The sequence below is a fragment of the Chlamydotis macqueenii genome, chromosome 12 (assembly GCF_036417535.1).
Source record: "Chlamydotis macqueenii isolate bChlMac1 chromosome 12, bChlMac1.mat, whole genome shotgun sequence".
Taxonomy (NCBI): domain Eukaryota; kingdom Metazoa; phylum Chordata; class Aves; order Otidiformes; family Otididae; genus Chlamydotis; species Chlamydotis macqueenii.
The window spans coordinates 11,411,191-11,435,029 of record NC_141567.1 but is presented as its reverse complement, the minus strand read 5'-3'; the positions used below and the strand labels follow the sequence as shown (position 1 = coordinate 11,435,029).

The window sequence follows — 23,839 nt, the reverse complement described above, 5'->3', positions numbered from 1 at the left end:
CAGGATAAGAAAAAGGGCATAAACCTGATGAAATTAAGAGTAGTGTAGTCTTAGATCTAGGCCCTTGGTGAACCCTTTTGCCCTGTGCTGTATCATTACATAAGGATGAGGACTGCAGCACGGCCAAGATGCACGCTGTATTATCAAGTGTGACACTTCTAGTCAGCCAACTTTTTTCATTACATCTGTAATGTTAATTATGGTTGTAATTTGCTACATCAGGAAGCAGTGAGCTTTCACTAATGTCACATACATCCAGGACACTGTATTAAATGGGTTTACTGGTGAGAAGAAGCACCAAGTCCCCAAAATGTTGTACTTTTTAAAAACACCTGGACAAAAAGGTTCACTGCGAACATAGGAGAGAAGAACTACAGACTTGTAGTTTGTGATCAAATGTTTGTTATAACCCCCTGCTTAGCTTACATTGTACTTTTAATGTCTATAATGTAAATTTTCAAGACTCTTGCATGTTTGTACATCACTAAAATAACAGTTAATACTTAAGACTAGTCTGCAACAGGCAAGAAATCAAAATCTGTACCCTGAAACACTTAAAACCAAGGATAAAAGTTAGCATCAAAGACAGAAAAGTAGACTTGTCAAGGTGAAGCTGGGCAACGCTTTGATAGTGTGCGCTCAGGCAGTCTGACTCGAGTAAATGACTCGACAGGCTTAGGCTTTCAAAACAGATTTCAAGGTAAAGAAAAATGGTACTCCATTGGAAAGCTCAGGACACTCCAGCTTCCGAGGATGCATAGCATACACATAGGAACAGAGATTATTAGGCCTGAAGCTGACTAGCGATTGTACAGGTCTGTATTTATGGGCCCAGTCCAGGGAGAAATGACTGCTAAGAGGTGGCATATAAGGAGAGAAAAGTTATTTAACAATTTTAGTATGTGGGTAACAAACATGAATTGGATAGATTCAAAGGCAGCGGAAACAAGAGTTTGACATTATTAAAGTGACAGTGAACAGTGAAATATGCAGAATGTTATGCAAGACCCAAGGTAGCTTGAAAAGCCTACTATTGCGTAACTGAACAACAAATATCTGAACTCTCACCTGGGGTAATGATAGAATTAGACTCCTTTATCATGTCAACAGCTTGGTCTAACTCAGCTTCAGTGCAAGTTCCAACAATTTCCATAGGTTTCCTTACTGCAGTAGATGCTGTGCCATATCCACCCAAAAATGGCATTTGCGAAAGATCAGATCATGGCCTAAATGTGAACGTATTAAATGAGCATACTGGTCAAAACTACAGTTCCAAGTCCATTAAAAGAATCCCAAAATAAATAGCTCCTTTTCTGTAAATTCCCATGTAGTTTGGGAAGGCAGACTGCACTACTCTTCAGCTCATTAAAGTTTACTTTAACAAGCTGTGAAGCTGATACAGCAATGATTCAACAGTTCAGTATTGCATTGCTTTTTTTTTTTTTTTTTTTTTTTTTTGAAAGCTTCAGCATCCCACTTGGCATAAAAACCACACATTTCAAACAGTTTTTCAGATATGCCTTTGAGAAAACCTTGTTTTTCAGCCATTTTAAAAGAATTTTTCTCCTCCCTAAACTACCTTAACATTTTTCCCTAGCAAAACAAAGATGTTATTTGTTTAAATAACATCTCCCATCTTGCTTGTTATGAAAGAGCACATTTCCTCAAAGGCAGTTGCTGGGTGAGATCCTTCAGTGAAGGCCATTCAGCATTTCATAAAATATTAACCTACATTGTTGGTTTTACAAGTACATCACATTGCTGATAATGCTTTTCCGTGTTGTTTTTAAAGTTCAATTGCCAGATTTAGTGTACTAGGAACTGCTTACATACAGAATGTCTAGAACCTGGGCAAAGCTATGCAAGTTCTCACATGATATAAGACCACCCCTCTGATCTGAAGCAATGAACTCTCAAGGCCAGCCTGATATATGAGTGCCAGTCAATGCCAAGTCCGCCATGCCTGTGACCAGCAGAAATTGAACCACTAGTATGTTTACACTGTTCACCAAAATGACTCGTGGAAGTGCTGGAGCTATAGGTAAAGGACCTACTAAAAAACATGGCAAAAACGGGGAAGGGCTCTCTTAGCACACACATACACTGCTTGCAATCCTTGAGTTGGCTGGACATCTCTATATAGCTCCACATCATGCAACCCAGACATATTCTGATTTCTTTGCTGTTCTTGGCATTTAAGGAGTTCGTTTGCCAAATCCTAAATCTAGAAAACCCAGCAGACATCTATCCAGTTGTCATAACTTTTCATTATTTACTACCACTATGAGCAAAATTCTATCAGGGAGCCAGTCCAGTCATCCAGTCTCCTGCAACATCTTATTTCTGAAAGTTTCCAAAGTAGACGCCCTAGTCTTATTTCACACAGAAAAGGGGAATTAGTGGTATTTCCTTACCAGACACACAATGCATGACAGGATAGCTCCATCCAGAGGAACCAATCAAGACACCCATAAATGTCAAGGCTGTTGTCAAAAAGAAAACCTTCTGCACACAAGGCTTAGGCAGCGTAACTGTTTTAATAACAGGCATATCTGCTCCACCTACAGCTGTCAGTGTCAGTCCCTGCAATTTAGTAAACACCAAATAAGGGTAAGAAAAATTCATATTTTGAGAAATTCTATAACTCCTAAAATATTAAATAAGTGAAACAAAGGCAAATAGAAGTTAGTTCAAGTACCCAGTTAGCAGAAGAGTGTTACCTACAATCATTATTGGGTTTGGTCGCGTAAGCAGATATGCCTTTAGAATTTTTGCTGAAAGATCATACAGGCATAATAGGAGCTGAAATAAATTGCTGTTTTGCAGGACATGACCCTTATTCTCTACACACTAATCCAGGGGTGTAACTTGGATCCAATGTAAAAATTATCATACTAGCCATGGATGCTGTCAGCAAGCCAGCGTCCAACTAGTGGTGCCCAAGTAGAAATGGTGATGAGTTCAGCAAACCTGGAATGCTGCTCTAATGCTGTATTGACTTTAGCACTAAAATATTTTTAATGCTAAAGCACTAGAAATTAAGACAGGCTACAGATATAGAATAAAAATACCAAAGACACTGGTCTCTCTGGAAATTAGTTTAGCTGGAAGAAAGATCCACTTATTGCTGATACAAGAAAAACTTACACATTTTTTTTTTTAAAGAATTCTCAGAAATGGAAGTGCTCCAGCTCTTGTCATACTCCGTGACTCCTGCTATTTCAGCCTTGTTAATTATGGGAAAACAAAAGCAGTCTGATATATGATTGCTTTATAGCAGCAAATAGGACACAGTAATTATTCAGAACATGAAGCTTCAATGGCTGTATATCATCACAGAAGGAAATAATTGACACATAGGGACCTAAAAAATCTCTTACTACAATTCCTCTAGCCATGAGTTGTTCACAGCAGAGCCTTAGGAGTAATGGTCTACGGAATCTAAGCCAGGCTCTTAGTTAAACAAACTCTCTCCAGCAAATCCAGCAAAAGAAAGCTTTGAGATCAACATCTCTCCTAATCAACACAAAAGCCAGTCACTAACCTCCTCCTCCTCGTGCTCCAGTCCTACCAAATTTGTCAAGCTAAATTATATAAAGCTACTTCCTTCCCCTTGAAAAGGAGCTAAGAGAATTAGCCCCAACTCCTCCTAAGATTCAACTGTATTTTGAGGAAAACAAAAAAAAAAAAAAAAAAGGGCCTCTAGTGAACTTCATCCTAAATTTCACATGACAGACTAAAGAGTTTTCCATAATCCACTAAACCAGCACTGAAAGCTACATCCCAATATAGTGGCCAGATTCACCACAATTTTGAGAACTGGGCAGAAGGGTGAACATCAAGGTGTGGATATTCAATCACGTACTCAGCAATACACAGAAGAGCTGCCGCTGCCAAATCAACCGGACTGTGAAATACAGCTACAAGCTGAGGAAGGTCACAGATTTAAATTCCTTTTGCAATGGTAAAACCTGCAAAATTAAATTATTTAGATCCAAAATAAAATATTACGTTGTGTTTCATACTCAAAGCGTAAACAGGCCATTGAGCAAGAAAGGACTGTTTACTTTGTAACATTGTTTTCCTTTTCGTACAATGAAATAGAAATATAATAGTTGTAGGAAATTTTAACCTAATTTAAGTCTTTTCCAAAAATACATTGCTAGAACATTTTGGGATGACAGCTTGTAAGAAACAGAGCCAGAACAGCTCTTTTGAAGCCACTGTTTCTTATGTATGGGAGAGAGTTGTGTGAACGCACCCGCCAAAGTTTCCAAATGCATTTTGCCTACAGAGAATCAAGGCAGGCCAAATGCCTCTGGACGCACTAGAAGACTGCCACAATCTCTGACAAATTGGCAAAGTAGCAGCACCCTCCTCTCCTCTCTCTTACCAAGTTTCAACCTCAACCTTTGAGAATTTCTATTGGCCTCCATAGTATCAGATACAAAACCCTTCTTAGAGAATCAGCGTTAAAACTAAATTTAATTTTTCAAACATTTATTTTCCCACAAATTAATAAATTCTAATTCAGATCAACTGAGGCAGTTGGTAGATTCATAATAAGGAAATTGTTTCAGTTGAGAAAATAAATGGGATGTTCCAAAAACATCTAATGATTTCAGTGCTTTTTGAAACATCAGTTTTTTAATTTCAGCACATTCAACTTCGACAAAACTTAAGCTCTGTATCAGCAATTAAGATCTTTAACCCCAGCTTATAGTCCCCCCTTAATTAAGAGGGCCACCTTTAGGAATTCATATACTTTCATAATATATTTTCCTATCTTCTCAAAGAATAGTAAATTAATTAATAACACTTAACTAGGATGCTGTGAATTGAGCACATATACTGTATAAGAAGTGTACGTACCCATTGTGCCACCCAGAGCCATGGCTATAGACATCTGTGCGCTTCTGGGGAGGATTTTGGTGCTCCCACTGCTGCTTGCTCCTGAATCTCCTGACACCCCAGTTATACCAAGGGCATTCCCAAACCCAGAAGCGTTCTCACTAGACAACCCTGCCAGCACTCCTGCACAGCACACAACTGAGCTGAAATATATCATCTGAAAAAAAAAAAAAAAAAAAAAAAAGGAAAAAAGAACATGTGGCATTGCTGTAGTTCAAGCTTTACTCTTTATAAAGGAATATAAAGGCATTGAAAGGCTTTTAAAATATCCGGGGGGGGGTGAGAACTGATAGTTTATCTTTAAAGATGAGAAAGATTTCTTCTTTGTTTATTAATGGAAGTGAATATCCATTTCTGATTATAAGACCTGCACATTCCCTCCCTTCACATTTTCTGGTTTCTGTAATTCTTTGTAACACCAATCCACCACGCAACCATGAAACTAATTAGCATCCCAGCAACCCAGTTCCAGGATCCATTGACATATATTTGAGTACATGTTTTCAATTACCATCAACACTGACGTATTGTTTTCTAATATTAGTCTACAATGCCTCAATTACGGCCTTATTCTTTATTGTTTTCAGGTTTATTTCTTAATACTCTGTCCCAAAAGAAAAATACTTATCACATTAGTTCAAGCTGAAAGATATTACACCTTTGCTAGATTTGCCTTGCACTAGATCATTTAAAAACTGTTTTAGCCATTGCATTCTTTATGGGTAAAAGTAGTGTATTTTATCAAGCTAAATATGAAGTTCTGATTCTTTCATATTTTGATTTTAGATGTTTTGACATAAAAAAAATGCTCTGAAATTCCTACATGACCTCATTTTGTAAACATGCGGTCTTCCTTCTGATATTTAAAGAGCACATGGTGACTTAATTTTAACACATAAATTGTCTTTTAACTTGCATCACTGAATGAGCTGGAAGTATGATCCAAAATAACATAGTCAGAAAAATCCACGAAGCTGAAATCATAACTAACATACAAATATAGCCATTCGACAGCAATCTTAGAACATTTGGAAAGGCCAAAGACCATGTGTTGCCTGGTACCTTCAGGAAATATTTATGGCCTTTTCAGAAGGCTAAGCCCAAAGGCTTAAGTTTGACAGAAGTGAAACTGTCATGGAAGGATATTAACAATGCTGAGATGGAACAAGTTTATAGATACTGTATCCCGAGGAGATTTGGTATTACACAGAATAGTCGCGTGATTGTATTGATGCGCCTTGTCCTACGGCCTGTGGAAAAGATGCAACATAACAAACTTCCCAGAACACATTTCAGGTACTCAAGTACTCATTTGTAAAACAATTGGAAAAAAAAAATACATTAGCTTAAGTGATTTTACACTTTAAGAAGCAACAATGAAGCATATCATTTTGATCCAGTGTTTAGCTAATTATTAACCTGGTCCTCACAATGAATCAGGACAAAATCTAGGTGTAAGAATTAACGTCTTCTATATCTGTATGCAGAATATACACTGAAAATATTTGCTACTGCTTCCAGTTCAGTCTTTGAAGCATTTATTACTTTTAAGATTTTATTGATCCATTCCTTCCAGGTATTATAGTGCAGAGGGAAATGTTTTACTTTATTCTTTTAATACAGGTATGAGCTATTCTAGTACAGTAATACAATACCATTTCAAAGAATGGGGTTCCAATGTAAAACTGACTGTGAAACAACCATTTAGAAAATAAGCTTTATTACTACTGCCATGTGACCTTCTGATAAGCTCCAGGACATCCATCAGATTTCTCTCCAGTGATGGTATTGTTTAAAAAAAAAAAACAACTTTAAAGAATTAATGAAATCTGACACCTCATTTCTTCCAGATTTAGTGCTGAACACTTTTCTAGGATTATAGGAAGCCTTGAGGGCAGGTAAGAAAACCAGTTCAGGTCTGATTACTATCAGATTGTTTTCTTCCCAAAATACTTCCTTTCTCTGTCTTTAGTAAAGATAATTGCCAATTAGATTCTACCTCTAACAAGAAATAGCTCAGTTTTAATAAGTTTTGAACAACACGTGTCTGGAAGTGGATGAAAAAATAACAAATAAAAGTAAATATGGTCTCTCTTCTGATGTATTTACACTCTAAGCTAGACACAGACTGGCACTTCTGCAAATGAATGAAGTTCTTTGGCAAATGTGTTGCTGCTTTGTAACTGACTGAATATTATGAAACTGGAAATGCAAAGCTGTTTTCTCTTGAATGAAACATAGCACAGTCAAAGAAATATGCTCAAATAAGGACAGCAGAAAACAAAAAGGCTATAAAATTGTTTCCCTGGCCCTAGGGATAACAGATTCCATGATCTAATGAAGAGCGATGGCAAATATTTGTCCATATAAGTGAACAGCTTTCCTGGAGAGCCTGATTCTGCACAAACCCCTATTTCCTCGCTGCTTGTAGCATTAATATTTCAGGCAGAATCAGGCTGTTTTCTTGCTCGTATGGCTTGGCTTTGCTAGCCAAGACCACCCTCCTAGTTTTGGATTACTTAACTATTGAACAGAAGAAAACTTAATGTTGAATAACCTGTTCAAGGTTATGTCCAATGGCATAGAGAGGTACCACATCCTCCTATAAACACTGCATTAGGGAGAAGGCAGAGATAATTCTATTCTGGAGTAGGTAATTTGAACATATCCAGCATTTTGTGTAATTAAGAAACCACCTACTCAGAAATATAAACTTTACCTATAGGAATTAGCAAGTAAAAAATCCCATGGAGACACTATCTCTCTCTGTACATCCTTTTATGTTAAAACTAGTGTAACTGTCATTTTGTATTCTGCAGCTTATTCCAGTTGCAAATTCACTTCCCATATGGTGTCAGACTTGATCTTGTTTTCCTTTTAGTAGGAGCATTTTCAATTTTATTAACTATTTGGACAAGGGGTAATGGTTTTAAGATAGAAAGAGGGTAGATTTAGATGAGAAATAATGAAGACATTTTTTACACTGAGGGTGGTGGAACACTGGCACAGGTTGCCCAGAGAGGTGGTGGATGCCCCATCCCTGGAAACATTCAAGGCCAGGTTGGACGGGGCTCTGAGCAACCTGATGTAGTGGAAGATGACCCTGGTCCTTGCAGGCGGGCTGGACTAGATGGCCTTTAAAGGCCCCTTCCAAACCAAACCAGACAGACAACTGACTTTACTATCAAAACAATTAGACTACTAACACAAAACTGTACATACCCAGTTCTATTAAAAAAGCGGGTTCTTCTGTCCAAAGTTCTACCAAAAAAATTAATTGGAATTTAAATGCTTCTAAAGCCAAACTGAGGTCCATTTGCATTTACCTTTGCTTAGAATAGAATCCAATTTTTAAATACTTTTTCCATCATAAATGTAAATTTAAAGCTGAAAACATCAGGAAAAATCTGGTCTGCAAAATGCTCTACTCCATGCAATTGACAGCTGACTCAGTAAGGATGCTGCTCAGACTGTACATTTCCACATGCAGCTTTATACTTCTGTATCACGGCAAATGCATGTTGTATCTCAGTCAGGCAAAGTAACCCAGCTACTTGTGTATCAATGAGCTTTGGAAAACTTAACCTAGTAGTTTCATCAACTGAAGCAGCGTTCTTTTTTGGAGACATCTTCCTTTTTGGACAAGACCATGCAGAAAGAAGCTGGTCCTACGTAGATGAAAACGCAAAGGATATAGATATATAATCTTTTGGTTGTCAGTAAAATTTCTGTGCATTAATATGCATCATGGAGCTAAGTAAATATGAAAATGTCATTGTTTAGTGCCTGGATTAAAAGTTTTGGGGCAGGAACTCATAAATTCTGATCTAATTTGTAATTCACTTCGGGTAAGTCATTAACCTTGTTTTGACTTCCTGTAGGGCCCTCCGAATGAAACTGAACTCAAATCTGTCATAACGAAGCATACAAGAGAAGAAAGCAGCAGGCAGTACACTTAGCAATAATAAATACAATTTCTGGCATGAGAGGCAAATGGAGGCCAGGTGTGACTCCCTGGGCAGTGGGATAACTACTATTCCAAGCAAGAACAAATCTGGTCACCATTTGAGTAAAAGAAGGATTAGGAGAAAAAAGTGTCAGTCCCAAAATACCTGCCAAAACTATAAAGAAAAAAAGTATGCACTCAGAAGAATAAATAAAAAAAAAAAAAGAAAAAAAAAGGCACTTTTCTTTATTAATCATAAAATAAAAACAGGCATAAAACCCAAACCCTGTTTCCACTGAATTTGTGTCACTGACACCCATGGCGGCTGAAGGCATTTCCTGCACACACTTTTACACGCATAACTTGTATACGTTGTTTTTGCCAGAAAACTAATTGTGGAATAAAAGAATCTTTGTCAACCTGAGGATGAAGTGGGGACCTCAGGATCTCCCAAATGCATATGGCACTGCCAATCTAAATTTCTTAAATAAAAAATATTCCAGTTGGGCAAACACGGAGAAATAGTTCTCAAAAAAAAAAAAAAAAAAAAGAAAGACCCAAATTTAAGTATGTCATAAATTCCCCAGTGACTTCTCACAACCTTTACTGCTTTAGTAGGAATACAGACCACAATGTAGCATCTGAACATTGTTAAAAGATGCAGACCACACAAAGCGTTCAACAATACTTCCTTGGGAGAAAATATTATTGCTCCCAGTACTAGTCTCTTTGACCATATGTGTTGGTGGTTTAAGGAAATGTTTTTCCCTCTTTAGGAAAAGACTAGATCATTTTATTAATCCAAGAAAATATGATATTTTACTTGGAGACATATTTTGTCATCACTTGCACAATGTTTTGTTAAATATACCCAAGTAAGCCCTGAGCAAATCAATGCACAGTACGAATTTCTCCAATCAAGACAAAGCCCAATGTAGAAAGATATCATTACCTCACTCTTGGAGATCACAGGAGTTTAATTTTCAGTTGGATTATCATTTTAGGAAGTTCTTAATAAAAACTTTTAAAGTTTTATACAAATTGTCCAACAATAATAAAAAAAAATAGATCTTCAAACAAGGATGATACTTTCAACAAAACATTTTAAATCAGTGACCCTGGCAGGAGGCAGTAAGAAAAGTCTTTCAGATGCTGTACAAAGCTTGGTTATGGAAGGGTTCACTAAGTGAAACAGACTTCCTTCTCTTTTTATTTTTTTCCCTTTAAAATCAATTTTCTATAGCACCAAAAATTGCTTTCCTTGAACCAATAGATATTTGTGCTGTTACTCATTTACCTTGAACAGGAGCTTTGAAGGTAGTGAATCCCTGAGAAGGTGTGCTACACGTATTATTTTTTGTTGTAACTTGCATTACTCATTATTCATTCTATCATTATTTTTAAAGGCAGTTAATGCAAAGAGCATAACAATCTTGTTTATGAGGAAAATATTATTCAACATAATCAAAACCTTGCTATATGATTCATTTTCCATTTCATACATATATTTCAACACAGATAATGACATCTGGAGTTATGCAGTATATACAGGCCCTGATCCAAAAGCTTTTCAGAACAGTCTCTGTTAATTTCCATTGGCCCTGCACTGGGTCCCTAACCTATACCACATTGGCTCTTTATTTCATACATAATTAATATCAGAAGGAGATTTCTTGGTAACAAAAGGTATACAACGATTCACCAAGGATCCTGAAAAGCTGAATTTTTAGCCTTTCATTCAATTGGAAAGCAACACGATATGTTAGCAACCCTGGCTTACCACGGCCTGCTGCTTTTCAATGTTAATGCACACTACCTTTCAGAAGCTCATTTTATTTTTATGTAATTATTCATAGCATGGCTCAACAATTAAATGCCAAACTGGCAACAAGCAATACAGATAAATTAATTCCCTTATACCTTTTACATAAATTCCAGCTGTGGTCATCCTTTTCCTAGATTGTAAGACTATGGTTCTTCCTGTTCTTGTGCTTTTTTTCTTTTAAACAGAAAGAGGTGCTGTTCTTGGGAAAGGTTATTGAAATAATGCTTTACGCCTTGCTGCTGCAAAACAAAGCAGTCATTACGATGGATTCCTACTTTATCTTGCCTTTCATTATATTATGGATTAACTCTTCAGGCAAATTTCTGACATGGTTACTCGTTTGTCCTTCTGAAATTAATGGGATTATTCACATGAGCAATAGAATGGGATTTGACCTTTACTTTCTGCTGATTATAACCCTTGGTCTGTAAAACAGCATCGACCATTGAATCCAGTCAGTTATAAAAAACATCTTTGTGTTTTTACTGTACCAAATTTGACCTGATGTATTTCAGATGTAATACACTTGACACTGGAGGGGGAAAAAAAAAAACCCTCTAAAAGAAAAAAAACCACACAAGCATAAAACAAAGCCCAGAAAACAAACATTAAATAAGAAAACCTACCTAAATCCTAGACTACATTCCTTAAAAGCTGAACATGAATATGCTTCTCTTTATAAACACTTTCTTAGCCAAACAGTAATTCCAGTCTGCCAATATTTAAATGTTTAGCATGCCTGTACTTTGGTTTAATGCTACCTGCAGGCAAATATGGATTCCTGTCAATCTTCAACTCACCATGACTACAGAAATTAAGCCTTCCTCTTTACTACATCCAAAATAAACTTAACTGAAAAAGAATCACTCTATCTCAAGAAACATCTTGCATACAGAAAATTGCAGCCAATATGCGAGTAATATCAGTTTTCACAGATCTTAAGGTTGTTCCCTGATTTAACTGTATATCTAGTTCCTTTTCTCCTTCCAGAATAAAGGGCCAAAAGATGTAGGAAGGTATGAGGGCTACTGCTATTACAACAGAGACTACGCAGGATAGAGCCTCATGGTGTCAACTGGGGTTGAGACACGTTTCATATTCTGAGGCTAAGTCCCTGCTTGTTTCAATAGAAAACCACTGTATCTTTTTAAGCCACAATGTTCTACCTCTCCTGAGCCTGGCACAAAGATGCAATAAGTGTCATCAAACCATATGGCCTTTGAAGTACTTGCACCACTCGAAGTCCTTTTGAGTCACACACACAGCTCACCTATTCCTGCTTGTCAGCACCTTTGTTCAATACACACCGATTTGAGTCCACAAATTGTCCAGCACTTGAAGTCGTATTCTTTAAGGCACAGTTCAGTAGCTCAGGAGACGGGCTGATTCTCAGCAACACACTATTTAAAAGCACAAGTTTAAAGTACAACAGTAATTTTACAGTATCAACATTTTTATAAATCTCTTTCCCCCCCATATTTTAGCTTGAAACATGCAAGAAATTCCCTTCACTACAGTATCATCTAGACATAGAATGATAATTTTCCTTGGAATCACTAAACTCACTAACAAAATCACTGCTTTCATACAACACATTTTATATGTTTGTATGAAAAATGTTTAAGTGGTGTTGAAACTCACCTTCATTACCAAAATTCCTCTAACGACAGGATCAATAGCCCCATAATCTAAATCATCCTGTTGTTTAAAGTGAAAATATTCTTTCTTAGGAGAAGCAGCTTTAATAATTTCAAGATGTTATTGGAATAAAGGCTACTGGCTTGAGTAGCCATTCTACTTGGCAAGTTCTTGTAACCAGTGTTCACCACACCCTGATGAGAAAGGAAAATAAATAGTTGACAAAGCTTTTATGTATTGGAAACTTCTCACATGTTCTCCACAGATCTGATGCCTGTTTCATACATGCTAGTATATCAAATTTGCATATTACTGCAGACATGAGTTACTAAAGCTTTCTTTTACAAGTTAAGGATTCTGCTTAAAACTAATAGCTTACTCTGATGCATGACCAAAGAAAGTCAGCAATTTTGTCAGGAAGCCAGAGACTAAATGAGCTGGGAGGCCAGTCAGGGAGCTGGTTACAAAACCATATGGGGCTTATTTTTGAGAATAAGAAATCAACTGCTTCTTCAAATTCGAAAACACCTAATGATTGTCTGATAAGAATCACATTGCACAATGTGTTTCACAGATTAATTGCACTCCAGTCAGTCCCAAGGAAGAAGATGGAGATACCTCCAGAACTTAAATTGCTTGCAAGTACATCTGGATTAAGATCATGTTTCTTCAACATCCCTTCACATTATTATGAACACAGAACATCAAAAAACCACAAAAGAATTCTAAATGCCACGCTCTGAAAACAACTTATATTGAATTCTGATCTTGAACACTGTACTCTAAATTATTGTTTCTTTCTTTCATTGCATCATTCCAGGATAGCCATCTGGACATTGCAGTTGCCAGTTCATCCCATATGCAGCCACATATGTTGGTTTCAATACACATCCTGGAATAAGTCACGACATGATAGTCAAGTACAGCAGCCACGGAAGAAGTCACTACAAGGTAAAATTGAAATACTTTTAGCTGCACTGTTCTTTTCACCTAGCTTTCCAAAACAGGCCCATGCATGTGTCTACTACCTGAAGGACAGTGAAGGCTGCAAGTATTCTGCTATTGCTTTATAGCCCACTTCTCAAGTCAGTTCCTGATGAGAGACTTTTCCTCCTCAGGTAAATTCCCACATACTGAAATTATAGCATTTTTAATTGCTTTAAATAATGGTCTTCACAAAGGAAAACAAATGACACAGTACTAGAAGGAGGGGGAAAAATGCAGCATTATAGCTATTACTGAAGAGAGTAAAGTAGAGAATAGCTGACTTATAGAGGATTTTTCTCATGTACAATAGTATCTCAAGTGTTTTCACACTACAGGATTCTCAGCTTAGGTGAGTTTTTCACTATGTAAGCTAGGCATTTAAATTAAAGTTGAGCCTCATGGCAGACATGCAGGCCTTCTGTGTGCCTGAAGCCCACTGCTACATCATCACAAACATAGTGCAACCTGGGACATGCAGTCTAGGTGGCACACATGGGGAGGAGAGGCTACCAATATCCAAACTGTTGATTATATACGACACTAGATCAGCTCCAGTACATACAACCTGACCCAGAACAAAATATTCGGAAGTGGTTCAATAGGGGAGTATTTAAATTTGTAAAAGCTAAGTATTTCAACTCAAATTTTCAACACAAAATTAGCAGAAATATTTCTTCCCCCCAGAGAAGCCAGCATAACTGGACTTTCCCCCATGAAGAGATGATGATAGCAAATTTCTTCTCAGCTCTGCTAAACAAAAATATGCACACTTGATTATCTTTAATCAGGCTCCAAAATGACAAATTTAAAACAGTTTGGACAACCAATTTAGCACATAGCTGGATGTGCAGAAATCAAGAGACAAAGGTAGGCCCTCCTAGAAAAACATCAGCATAGGCCAGCAAGTCTATGAACACTTGATATCACCAGTTTTATGATGTCTGTCATTGAGTTTTAGCTACTAGAACAAGATCATGACAAAAAATAATCTTCCATTCAAAAAGAAAATATCCCTCTAAGTAAAGCAATAAGGTGGAAATGTGACTGACCTCTGAAGAGATAATGAAAGAAAAAATTTAAGATTAATTACACCTTCACACATTTTTAAAATGGTCTCCCGTCTTCTTCAGTATATCACCAGTTAGGACTGCACTGTTATGTGGAGAGAAAAAAACAAACAAACAAACAAACAAAAAAATACCACCACAAACAAACACCACAAAACAAATAACTGGTAAAACCTGAACTGTTTAGACAATACTCTAATGTATGCTCTGGTGGCAGACAAATAATTATTATAGAATCATAAAATCAAAGAATGGTTTGGGTTGGAAGGGACCCTCAAAGGTCATCTAATCTAACCAGGGATGTCTCCAAACAAATCAGGTTGTTCAGAGCCTCATCCAACCTGGCCTTGAATGTTTCCAGGAATGGAGCATCTATCACTTCTCTGGGAAACCTGTGCCAGCGTTTTAACACTCTCATTGTAAAAAAATGTCTTCCTTATTTCTCATCTAAATCTACCTTCTCTCTACTTTAAACCCATTCCCTCTTGTCCTATCACAACAGGCCTTGCTAAAGAGTTTCTCCCCGTCTTTTCTGTAGCCCCCTTGAGGTACTGGAAGGCCACTATAAGGTCTCCCTGGAGCCTCCTCTTCTCCAGGCTGAACAGCCCCAACTCTCTCAGCCTGTCCTCACAGGAGAGGTGCTCCAGCCCTCTGACCATCTTTGTGGCCCTCCTCTGGATCTTTTCCAGCTGTTGGGGGCTGTAGAACTGGACGCAGTACTCCAGGTGGGGTCTCATGAGAGCAGAGGGGAAGAATCACCTCCCTCGACCGGCTGGCCACACTTCTTTTGATGTAGTCCAGGATGCGGTTGGCTTTCTGGGCTGCAAGCGCATGTTGCTGGCTCATGATGAGCTTCTTGTCCACCAGCACACCCAAGTCCTTTATATCATCTTACCATTATACACTGCAGGACTTTTCTTTTCCAGATCACACTTGAACTTAGACTTCATCTAGAAATCCCCTTAATGGTAATCGATTAAAATCTACCATTCATATTGTAAAAAAGTGACACAGAACACTTTTAAATGTTGAAATTAAATAACTCTATATATTGATTTTTCTCTTTTTCTGTATATGGAATTAGACACTCAAAATTCTTGTTAATAATGCTCTAGGGGTGAATTTAAGAGCATTTATGGATATTATTGTTAAAAATTATGCTACCATGCTTATAAAAGCCACAAAGCATAAAATATTCAAAGATGGAATGGTGTCTGGATAATATTCCAATTTGTGGTTTCATTACTTATGAAAGACTCCGCTTTATTACCCCACAAAACTTTGGTAAGAATTCCATGACAGACTTGCAATGGCTTCAAGGAAAGAGAGTCTTTATTACTATAACATCTATTACTTTTTCATTTGATACACCAATACTGACATTATTTGTATTTTATCTGCACATCAGTTATCTCTAAATGCTGATGTATAATCTACACACCTTACAACTGTCAAGTTCTGCAGGATGAGTAATTTCTACTTTACCTCCAGCCTCAGCTCCATAATTACTGATTATTCCTTCATTGACGTCATCATACTCCTAGTGATTAGAATTGGAGCTTTCTTCCTCAACTTAATGTTTAAGCAAGCAGACCAAACAAGTTTAGTAATTCTTACTAGAAATAAAGAGCGTAAGTGGGGAGATATGTAATATACATAGGTGCTTTCAGAAGTAAATATAAAATACTAATCACATTGAGTCTGAACTGAAAATTACGAAGAAATCATTAGCAAAGAGAAGGAAATACTCTAAACCACTGAATAAAAATGAAATAAAACCTAAGGCTTTACTCATTAATAGTTTTTAGTGCATATCTAGATACATGAATATTTCACTAAGCATGTTATCCTCATAGGGTACAACGTTTAGGCTCTCCAATAATTATAAGCAGTATCTTACCTGGAATAAGAGCTGTACTAATATCAGTATCCACTTCTTTACACAGTTTGGCAAATAACACCAGGTTTGCATCAATATTCTTGGAAGAATTCTTTTGCATTGCCTCCAACATCCTTGCCTATTTCAGCAGTTATCTTCTCTAGAAGTTCTGCTCCAAGGAATTTAAGCTGTTCCAGTCCTGGAGATCCAAGCACAAATAGTAGAGAAGACAGATATAGGATCACATTTTAAAATATTTTTATAAAAACAATCATTGCAGTGTTAACAGAGGCAAGACAACAGTAGTTAACAGGCTCTCTCATTGTAACTAGATCTGTTAAAAAAAACACAGAGGCACAAGAGTTTGTTTTTCATAAGCACTAGGCAAATCAGGCTGTGCCAACTTGTTTACTAGCTTTACCTCAGCAGCTTCTAAACTTTTTATTTCAAATAAAAATTTAAAAAAAAAAAACCCGATCACTAAAATTAGTTTCGTACATGTGAAAATACTTACCTGAAAAAGTTCATTTTACTAAAGAAAAACTGAAGTCAGTTTTTCCAAACTAAAAAAAGGCTGGCTTTGCTAAGTAGTCACTGCTCAAAGAGCCTGTCCTTAACATGTGTCTAAATATACCATTTAATAACTTTATTGGAAAAGCCTACCTGCCTTCTTAAGTAAAAAGAGTTGCTGTTCCCTTGGATAAACCACTTATGATAAGCTCTGCAGCAATTAAATGACACATTTTCTCTCTGGTGGGTTAAAGTATATTAGAATCTATATGGATTACTAAGGAGTTTTTGAAGTGCTTTCATTTTTTTTTGCTGTAGATACTGCAGTAGTTAGTCCATAAATATTCATTAATGACATATGTTTAGGATTGCAGTACTGCTCATCACTGCTACAATACCAAAGTCCCAACGCAATCTCACACACCCAGGGGAACAGCTGTTCTTGTGCAGATTCTCATGTTATTTCAACAGGGGCCAGGTGAACTGTCCCCAGACTTTGATATAGAATCAGAGCCCAATCATTTCTACCTAACTGTCTGAATAAAATGGAATAAAAAAGGCATTTCCTGACTACAAGTAAACAGATTCCCAAAGGACGCGAGAGGAATCACAAATTTCAGTTGCCTGGGACACAAACTTGCCTAGTCAAATAAAAAGGGACTGCAGTTAATGGATTGTGGCAGAGGAATGGACTGAATGACATAGCAGGGTTTACTATCCAAAATTATTATGATTTGTTCTCCAGTTTTTGAAAGTTTCTGGACAAACTAGAGTATTAACACATGAGCACACAATTAATTTACCCATGAACACCCAATTAGTGCACACATGAGTGCCTAATCAGCTCACGTGAGCGTGCTGTAGTGGGCACAAATTGCAAAATTTGGTGGCAGGGGCTGCAGAGGTGGCTTGAGCAGGAGACTATGAACTGTCCTGTACCATCCAGTTCCAGCCGGCTCTGAAGCCCATGTAAACACGCTCTCAACCACCAAAAGCTGCCAGAGCAGCATATGGCACCCCTGCTCACACATGAGCAGTAGCTGCTAGGGGAGAAGATGTGAAGAGATATATATAAACAGACATACGGAGCGCTGAGGAGACAGGCACCGCATGAGACAGTCCTGGAAGCAGGCATTTCATACCAAAGGGAATTCCATACCTGAGGGACCGCAGCCCAGGGATGACCCATGCTGGGACAGGGCCAGCCATGAGAGATGGATCAGAAAGAGTTGCACACAACCCCACACTCAAAGAAATTGGGATGGACTGAGTGCAGTGTGCAGGGAAAATGAGGAAAGTTGAGACTAGGAAGGGAGGAGGAAGATAATGATGCTTGGCTTAAGTTAGGCCTGTAAAGTAGAGAAGCAGCATGTTTAACTGGTTTTTTTTAAAATTATGTTCTCTTTTTCTGAATACTCAAACCAGTAATTCGAAGTTTGTGTTAATTAGCAATAAATTAATTACACATGCTGCAGTTTAAGTCTCTCTTTCCTGCAACACAGAGAAACCTAGCAGATTGGTTTTGAGGGACATCCTTCAGTGCAAAGAAGAGCAGGACTTTGGCCAGGATATTTTATGAAGTGTTAAGCAGTGTTCTAGATTCTAAGCCATATTTTCTTACTCTACCTGGTATCAAATCCCCTGACAGTAACTCCCATTGCTTTGGCAGCTCCTGCTGCAACCAGCCCAGCAATGCCACTGCCAATTATCAGCATCTAGAGAGATCAAACAGATAGTAAAGTGCATGCTATGTTCACTTATTCCATCACATGCTGTGTCTGCAATATGCCTTATCTTCAAAAGCACTTGAACTTTAAAGAGCATCGGAGGCTAAAAACTAACTACTTCAGAGAAATTTTTTAAAAATCTGAACAATCCAACATAGTTGGACAGCTGGTTTAGGCTGTAAGAGCAGGTGGTCATCTGTACAAAAGCTGTCATATGTAGAAAATAAGACAGAAGTAAGTTAGAAAAAAAAAATAAGTTAAACAAAACACGGCTAGGGCCCCTTTTTCTGTTCCACAGAATACAGACCTCAACTCAAACTTTGATAACAAAGGATAATAACCCTATTTGTCCAGCTATCTAAGTATTTTCCTTTACTATAGCTCTTCTCAGATATGAGTTCTGACAGGTATACTGAAATGGGTATCGGAAAGCAGAATTCAGTCTCAGAATGAAAATATAGACGGTTTTAAGATCCTTAGAAAAACCAGTGAGTATCCTTCTGAGGTATGATGCGATTAAATGTATTTTTACACTTAAAATAATTGCAATCAATTGAGCATCTGCCAAAAACAAATGAAAAACCCAAGGCAAAACTAAAACATACATAATAGGTTCACCTACAAACTTCAACTGCCCTTGGCTGCACTGCGTTAAGGCAGGTGAGAACAGACCAGAGGAGCCCTCGATATTGGTGTCCTGCCAAAGAGAAGCAGACCTCGTACAACATCCTTTTTGGGACCACCCTATGAACAATCTGATTCTGACCTCTTAGGGAAATCATACAAGGTTCCAATCAAGAAAATTTTACATTCAGAAATGCTCAAACTTAGTTAACTCAGCTTTTACAGGATGGCTCAAATATCTAAAGCCAGTACGATCCAGCAAATCCAAATAAAATTACAAGAAACAAATTCTATGAGTTACCTCTTTGAAAGGTCACATGAGAGAGCTGAACTACCTTGTTACTACCTTGTTACTAACTAGTAGTCCAGCTTTCCAGGGCAAAATTTTGCTCTGTAAATATCAGATGTGGCAACTATACCTTCACAGAAGAAACTTGTCCTGCTGGCATTATCTGACCAGTAAAATCTCTGCCAAAATTATTAGATGCCAGCACTACTAATTTGTACCTGTAACATGCAAACAGATAACATTCTAAGTAATTAGTGACAACCTCAGATTAGAAAACATTAAACTCTCCATGCCAAAAACATGCCATGAAATATCACGCTCCCTTAGAGTTCAGATATCAGTATACACGTTACAGAAGCAGAGCCAAAACTTCTTGAGACAAATACATAAACCAAATCAATTAGATAATTAATAGAAGCCTCATAACAACAATAGCATAATGGACATCTAAAAGCAATAAATTTCAAAACAATATATTCAAATGTCATTCCAATTTATACCAGAGGCTTGAAAATAAAGTGTTTGATGGAGGGCAAATGCTGGCAAAAGAATGCATACCAAAGGTGGTGACTCATAGCATAAAGTGCTTCTTGCAACTACAATATTTGACTTATTTATTTTTCATTCTGTAGATCAGCTGACATACCTATACTTGACTGTCATCCCACTTGCACAGAACGTGGACAGTGCACAGGGCTGCTCACAGCTATTCCAGGAATTTACAGCACAGATTCCCTTGCTAAAGTAACTAGTTGATGATTATATAAACTTTACATGAACTGGAAAATAGGGCAAACCTTTCAGTTACCTTCAAAAGGAAGCATGTTTGAAACACATAAGCTGCATTCATAGTTATGTGCTGCTTAAGCATTCTTGTACAACTTATTCCTCCCAACAAGCTATTGCTCAAAAATCTTTTCAATTTATTGTTCTTTGTTCAGAGAACAGGATGTTGCCCCAAAAATATTCACTAAAATGCTGTCTTGTGTCAACATTTTATAGCTACATGGACCTCACTAGAATCTATCTTTGTCACAGCAGGCTTTTTTGTTAGCAATATCTAATACTTGTGGGGCTTTTGGTGAGTGGTTGTGTTGTTGTTGGTTTTCTTTACTTATTGGGGAATTAATGAAAGAATTACTGATTTCTTCAAAAGTGCTGCAGGTATGCAGTAGTTTGAAGGAAAGTTGCTGTTGTTCTGGGCTTGTTTTCTTAAAGAAAGCTTTCCAGGCCAGTTAACTATGGGTTTCTCAATGCTTTATATTATTTGGCCAGAAGGCCAGGCAACTTCAGGGTTTTGCTTAACAAAATTAAATAACGGGAAAACTCTTTTTTCCATCTTTATAGTTTTTATACTTAAAATCTTTTTCTCCTTCTTTCAAGTCTTAAAATAAAACTAAACTGGGCACGACAACAAAATCCTCCTTAACCTAACAGGGTAACTGGTACAAACCGAATTTACCAGCAGTGATGTAAATGCTGAAGCAGGGTACATTCAGCACAACCCTCCTGATTCCTTAGATACAGATGGCAAAGTGCGTCCATCATCAGTAATGCAGGGTAAGGTAGGCAGTCATTCTAGGAATTCCTATACAACTCTACAAAAATCTGTATTTTGATTCTTTGTCCCTACTGAAGTTAAAGGTAAAATTTCTACTGGCTTCGTTGAAGTGAAATTTGACTCAGTAGAAGGAAACAGAAGACTGGCAAGAACGAGAATTGCTAATACCCAAGCTGATCCAGGGCAAGACCATCATTGTATACACATGCTTTCTGTGTTAGTCAAAAAAACTGTTTTTCTTCTGTGGGTACCATCTGCTTTACTGTCATAGCCATACAATCTTGAGGTAATAATTTATTTTGGTATACAAGCAAATAAAAGGATAAATGTTAAAAACAAATATCTTAAGAGAATTTGGTTTAAAAAAAAATATCAACATTGTTTAGGGCCCTGTGTTAGAACATTGGAGGGAAATCAGAGAATTTGACACTAGGTTAATTAGATTTAAATAGCTTCAGAGAGAGAGAGAATGTGCAACAGGAAAATACCATTCATCTTCGTAGCCAGATTGCTTAAATTTACCAGAGCTGTCATCGAGACCTTTCAGAGACTGGTTTCATGATTTTGTTTATGGTTCTGTAAAGACAAACAATATTGACTGCTGACATTATCATGGCTTGTAATTTTTCGCTCCCCCCTTAACTTCACTGTGTCTGACTACATGAAAAGTGACTTGTCTAGCTTCATTCCCTTCTGCAACAAAAGAGAAAAATACTCTTTTTAATAAGATAAGAAGATGCAACTGAAGGGCCCAATCTAGGTCATAGGGTCCAGTCTCCTTCAATTGCAAACATCACACAAAAGCTCCATCATAAACATAATTTGGCTTTGGAAAAGTTAAGTAGGAAATGTTTCCTATTAAAGACAATTTGAACTCTGAGCTCATTGTCATATTTCCTTACAGAGACACAAGCGAAGGAACAAATTGACTGAATCAAACTGTGGTGCTGTGGATGAAGGCATTTCTTCATATTTGATCCAATTCAAACCTTACTGAAGTTAGATGAAAAAGTGCACCAAGTTGGAAAGAAAAGCAGACTGTTTATTTTTTTTTTCCACAGGTACATGACAAGGTCTTGTTCTGTGTTCCTAGAGAGGTGGGATGTGGGAAGGTTATATCTATCTCCACCACAAGAAAGCTTGTCATTTAGGTTGCTGTTTGCATAGAGTCGCATCAGACATTTCATAGAATCATAGAATCATAGAATGGTTTGGGTTGGAAGGGACCTTCAAAGGTCATCTAGTCCAACCCCCCTGCAAGGAGCAGGGACATCCCTGACTAGATCAGGTTGCTCAGAGCCTCATCCAGCCTGGCCTTGAACGTTTCCAGGGATGGGGCCTCCACCACCTTTCCGGGCAACCTGTTCCAGTGTTCTATAACTCGCATCGTAAAAAAATTTTTCCTAATTTCCAATCTAAATCTACCCCCCTCTATTTTAAAACCATTACCCCTCGTCCTATTGCAACAGGCCCTACTAAACAGCCTTTCCCCATCTTTCTTGTAGGCCCCCTTGAGGTACTGGAAGACTGCTATCAGGTCTCCCCGGAGCCTTCTCTTCTCCAGGATGAACAGCCCCAACTCTCTCAGCCTGTCCTCATAAGAGAGGTGCTCCAGCCCTTTTATCATCTTCGTGGCCTCCTCTGGACCTTCTCCAACTGGTCCATGTCCTTCTTGTGTTGGGGGCTCCAGAACTGGACACAGTACTCCAGGTGGGGTCTCACCAGGGCAGAGTAGAGGGGGAAAATCACCTCCCTCGACCTGCTGGCCACGCTCCTCTTGATGCAGCCCAGGATGCGGTTGGCCTTCTGGGACGCAAGGGCGCATTGCCTGCTCATGTTAAGCTTCTCATCCACCAGCACTCCCAAGTCCTTCTCCTCAGGGCTGCTCTCAATCCATTCTCCACCCAGCCTGGATTTGTGCCTGGGATTGCCACGACCCAGGTGCAGGACCTTGCACTTGGCCTGGTTGAACTTCATGAGGTTGGCACAGGCCCATCTCTCCAGCCTGTCAAGGTCCCTCTGGATGGCATCCCTCCCTTCCAGCGTGTCGACGGCACCACACAACTTGGTGTCGTCAGCAAACTTGCTGAGGGTGCACTCTATCCCACTGTCCATGTCGCCGACAAAGATGTTGAACAGGGCCGGGCCCAGCACGGACCCCTGAGGGACGCCACTCGTGACCGGTCTCCACCTGGACATCGAGGTTGACCACCACTCTCTGAGTGCGGCCATCCAGCCAACTCCTTATCCACCGAGTGGTCCGTCCATCAAACCCATGTCTCTCTAGTTTAGAGAGAAGGATGTCGTGCGGGACAGTGTCAAAAGCTTTGCACAAGTCCAGGTAGATGATGTCAGTTGCTCATCCCTTGTCCACCGATGCAGTCACCCCGTCATAGAAGGCCACCAAATTGGTCAGGCATGATCTGCCCTTGGTGAAGCCATGTCGGCTGTCACCAACCACCTCCTTGCTCTCCATGTGCCTTAGCATGGTTTCCAGGAGAATCTGCTCCATGACCTTGCCAGGCACAGAGGTGAGGCCGACCGGCCTGTAGTTACCTGGGTCTTCCTTATTCCCCTTTTTAAAAATTGGGGTTATGTTCCCTCTCTTCCAGTCATCGGGGGCCTCACCAGACCGCCACGACTTCTCAAATACGATAGCCAGTGGCTTGGCAACTTCATCCGCCAGTTCCCTCAGGACCTGCGGATGGATCTCATCAGGATCCATGGACTTGTGCACCTTTAGGTTCCTCAGATGATCCCGAATCTGCTCTTTGAGTACAATGGGCAGTTCTTCATCCTTGCAGTCCCTGCTTGCACCTTCTACAGCTTGGGTGGTGGGACAGGAACTCTTGGTGAAGACTGAGGCAAAAAAGTC

At 38.5% G+C, this 23,839-nt stretch overlaps 1 pseudogene; it reads right to left on the bottom strand.

The window, feature by feature from the left end:
* Positions 1 to 3,801: 3,801 nt before the first annotated feature.
* Positions 3,802 to 16,386, bottom strand: LOC104479197 (NAD(P) transhydrogenase, mitochondrial-like; annotated as a pseudogene).
* Between the last annotated feature and the right edge of the window lie 7,453 nt (positions 16,387 to 23,839).